The sequence below is a fragment of the Scyliorhinus torazame genome, chromosome 5 (assembly GCF_047496885.1).
Source record: "Scyliorhinus torazame isolate Kashiwa2021f chromosome 5, sScyTor2.1, whole genome shotgun sequence".
Taxonomy (NCBI): Eukaryota; Metazoa; Chordata; class Chondrichthyes; order Carcharhiniformes; family Scyliorhinidae; genus Scyliorhinus; species Scyliorhinus torazame.
In genome coordinates this window covers 75234978-75239627 of record NC_092711.1, presented here as the reverse complement: position 1 = coordinate 75239627, position 4650 = coordinate 75234978, and the positions used below count along the sequence as shown (strand labels likewise).

General features: G+C 46.7%; 1 long non-coding RNA gene across 1 annotated transcript; it reads left to right on the top strand.

Annotated features, from left to right (window-relative positions):
* LOC140418516 (uncharacterized) lies at positions 1 to 3075 on the top strand. The gene is made up of 3 exons (XR_011945102.1): positions 1 to 126; positions 1561 to 1685; positions 2079 to 3075. It is a non-coding gene; the product is annotated as an uncharacterized lncRNA (long non-coding RNA).
* The last annotated feature ends 1575 nt before the right edge of the window (positions 3076 to 4650 follow it).

Genomic DNA, 4650 nt, shown 5'->3' with positions numbered 1-4650 from the left:
GTATCAGTAATGGCGATGGAGAGCGGCTTCTTTTTGTTTGCATCCATGATTTGTAAGAGGCGGTTAACAATATGTAGGGTGCGTGAAATCGCGGGGAAGGTCGGAAACGCTGCGTAAGCACATTGTGTGAGTCATTAAACTCTGAAAAGAGTTTACCGGATCCAGATTGTACTAAACGGGGCTGCAGCCCCTCATTTTCGGCCTGGATTAACGGCCGCCATCTTTATTGGAATGAGTGTGCACCATGGCGCATGCATGGTCGCCATCTTTGTCGGGGGCAACGTTTCGATGAGTGGGAGGAGCTTGTTACCCATTGTTCAGAATGCAGCCAACTTGTCCATCAAACTGTTATCACCCTTTGAGTCCCAATGTCTGAATGATGGGGCGGTGGATTGATGGAAAGGGAAATACATCCTCCTCTCCTGATCCCAATACCTGATGGTCTCAACATCTGTGGTTCTGTCCACCCATGGCAAAAACTCAAGACCCTGAGTAGACGTCATCCTCAAATGAGGGACTGCTGATGACGACGAGGGGCAAAGTATAAGCGTGGAGAGGGCAGTACAGTGGTTAGCACTGGGACTACGGCGCTGAGGACCTGGGTTTGAATCTTGGCCCTGGGTCACTGTCCGTGTGGAGTTTGCAAATTATCTCTGTGTCTGCGTGGGTTTCACCCTCATGTGCAAGGTTGGTGGATTGACCACACTAAATTGTCCTTTAATTGGAAAAAGTGAATTGGGTACTCTAGTTAGTTAAAAAAAATTATTGGACAATCAGCCTGAGCCTGTGGCGGCTCTCACCATCTGGAACTATCACAATGTCCAGGTGATTGACAGCGGCTCCGGACCAATAAGAAGAGTAGCGGGACTGGAGGACCGACCAAGCGCAGCTGGTCCTCCAACCAATCGGACTGAATGAAGGGCGGGGCCAGGCTGTGATTAAAGCTGCGCAGTATCAGTAATTGCCCCTTAATTGGAAATAAATAAATACAAAATAAATAATTGGGTACACTAAGTTTTTTTAAAAAGTTTAGCGGGGAGCATGAACTGGACTAGGGAGCAGGAGAAGGGAATGTTGGGAATTTCTATCCTAGACTGACAATCATAGAATCCCGACAGTGCATAAGGAGGCCATTCAGCCCATCAAGTCTGCACAGATCCTCTGAAAGAACACCCTACCTAAGCCCCCGCCCTGTTCCCGTAATCCCACCTGACAAACATATCTTTGGGCATAAGGGGCAATTTAACACGGCCAATCTACCTTTGGACTGTGGGAGGAAATTGGAGCAGCCCAAAGAAATCAACACAAACAGGGGCAGACAGTGACCCACACAGACTGTGACCCAAAAGGCCGGAATTGAATCCAGGTTCCTGGTGCTGTGAGGCAGCAGTGTTAATCGCTGTGCCACCGTGCCGCCCCACACAACGGTGGATTTGGGGAACTCCTTTTACAGGAAGTTAGAAAGGGAGAATTTACACACGACAAACCCAAACCACAAATTTATTTTCTGAATTCCATTTTTGGATTGACATTGATACCTTTTGCAAATTTCATTTTCAGGGTATTAGAAGAGGATTTACAGACCGGAACCTTGAACAAACTCTTACATCACAATGTGACAGCTTCACTCGATTCATCAGGAAGTGAACATTATCGTCCTTTAAACGCAAGTGTTTGCGTTTCAGGTCATTACCATTCGCTGTGTTTACACACTCTCTCTCACACACACACACACACACACCCTCTCTCTGTCTCTGCCTCTCTCCCAAATGCTCTCCGTCCCGCACCCTCTCTCCCGTACCCTCTCTCTCTCGCATCCTCTCTCTCGCTCGCACCCTCACATACTCCCCTTCTCACACAACTCCCCCTCTCTCACACACACCCCCTCTCTCACACACACTCTCCTCCCAAAGAGGTGAACCAGTTTTTTATGACAACCCAGCAGTTTTCGTGGTCACCTTTTCCCAGTGCCGGCCCCACAAATGTCCAGATTCATTCGGCTCAATTTCACAACCTGTCTTTGTGTTTTTGTGCGTTCTCTCTCACACCCTATTTTCTGTTTTGAATCAATTTCGCAGAGTATTAGAAGTGAAGGAACTTCAGTCAGGAAATTCAAACTAAACATCACATCAAGATCTACACTCACCAAAACGTTTGTAACATAAACATCATGGGAGTTTGAAGATGGAAGGAAGATGCACCGTTCACAGTGGGGAGAAACCGTACTCGTGTTCTGTGTGTGGACAAGGCTTCAGTCGATCATCTGGCCTTTCGAAACATAAATGCAGTCACACCGGGGAAAAACCTGGGAATGTGGGGATTGTGGGAAGGGATTTGATTATCCATCCAAGTTGAAAATCCATCAGCGCATTCACACTGGGGAGAGACCGTTCACCTGCTTCGAGTGCGGGAAGGGATTCATACACACATACCACTTGCAGACACACCAACACATTCATGCTGGGGAGAGGCCATTCACCTGTTCGCAGTGTGGGAAAGGATTTGCTCATTCCTCCAATCTGCTGAGACACCAGCGAATTCACACTGGGGAGAGACCATTTAAATGTCCAGACTGTGAGAAGTGTTATAAGAGTTCTTGGGAACTGATGTCCCATCAACGTGTTCAAACCGAGGAGGCCGTTCAGGTGCTTTCACTGTGGGACTGGGTACAGGCGATCATCTGACCTCTCTGTACATCAGCGAGTTCGCACTGGGGAGAGACCATTTAAATGTCCAGACTGTGAGAAGTGTTATAAAAGTTCTGGGGAACTGATATCTCATCACCGTGTTCACACTGATGAGAGGCCGTTCAGGCGATCATCTGACCTCACCGTACACTAGCGAGTTCACACTGGAGAGAAACCGTTCACCTGCTCTGAGTGTGGGAGGGGATTCACTCAGTTATCCAACCTGCTGATGCACCAGCAAGTTCACAAGTAACTTCAGTGATTGGAGCTCGCTGTTAATCACATCCTGGACTGGAACATGTTCATTGGGGTCAGTTCCTGCTGATGTTCATAAACTCTAATCCAGTTACAAGGAATTAAATTCTGAATAAAAATCAAGTCAAATCAATTTGAGTTAAACAAAGTGTGTTGTATCTTTTTAATATCGCTAACACAAGTTAGTTCCTTTTGAAGGTCTCCTTCTCCCCATCTCCTCCATCCTCACCTCCAATAACAAGTGTGAGGCGCTCTCACAGCTTCTTTGTCACTAAGGTTAAGACAATCCGATCAGCTGCCTCTGCTGCTTTCCTCCACTAACCTACCGGACGAAACTGTCTCTAAAGCCCATTTTTGTCCAAGTTCTGAACTTGCATCTTTCTCCATTTTCTCTCCCGTCAGAATTCACCTTGTCCATGAGACCCCCGTTCTGCTCGATTGATAATTCCCATAAACTGCTGACATCCCAAATTCTCCATGTGAGCTGATATTGTGAACAGCTCTCACTCTCTGCTGTTACTGTCTCTCTCAGCATTGAATCCACTGTCATCACCCATCCTAAAAAAACACTTGTTCCTCCCATCTTTACAAACTACTTCTCCATCTCCAAACTCCCTTTCCTCTCCAGTCCTTGTACTCGGTTTCCCCCAAGGATCTACCCTCAGTCCCTCCTATTTCCCATCTACAAGCTGCCACTAGGTGACATCATCCAAAAGCACCGTGTTAGTTTTCCCATGTAAACTGACAACACCCAGCTCTGCCTCACCACCATCCCTCTCCATTCCTCCACTGTGACTAAATTATCAAACTGCTTATCCCACATCCAATACTAGATGAAAGGTTTTCCTCCAATTAAAAATCGGGAAGACCAAAGCCGTTGTCTTCAGTCACCATTAGAAATTCCATTCCCTAACTCCCGAGTCCATCCCTCTCCCTGGGAACTGTCTGAGGCTGAAACACACTCTGCACAATCTCCATATCAGATTGAAATGAAATCGCTTATTGTCACAAGTAAGCTTCGAATGAAGTTACTGTGAAAAGCCCCTAGTCTGTTCGGGGAGGCTGGTACGGGAATTGAACCGTGCTGCTGGCCTGCCTTGGTCTGCTTTCAAAGCCAGCGATTTAGTCCTGAGCTAAACCAGACCCTAAACCCACACAAACACGGGGAGAATATGCAAACTCCACACGGACAGTGACCCAGAACCGGGATCGAACCTGGGACCTCGTCGCCGTGAGGCCGCAGTGCTAACCCACTGTGCCACCATGACCCCAAGATTTGACCCCAAGTTAAGTTTCTGACCCCATATCCACACCATCACTAATACCAGATATTTGAATCTCCATAACGTCATCTGTGTCCATCCCCACCCCAGCTCATTTGCTGCTTTTATTTTGTGTAATAACTTTTGATGTGGTACCTTGGGAAATACCTTCTGGAAATTCAGATAAAGCACATCTACAGGTTCCCCTTTATTGACATCCCTTGTTACTTCCTCAGAGAACCTTGCTAAATTTGTCAATCATGATTGATTCCCTGAACCCCATTTTCAAACACTGTCAAAAGAAAAATCAAATCTCCTCTACCCCTCTGGCTCCTTTGCCAATTACCTTAGAGGGACTCACTTTCTGTTAAAGAGCTTGTCAACCCCTCTCACCCACTTTCCCAAAAGTGAATAAATTTATTCAGGAAAAGTCCAACAAATTCAAA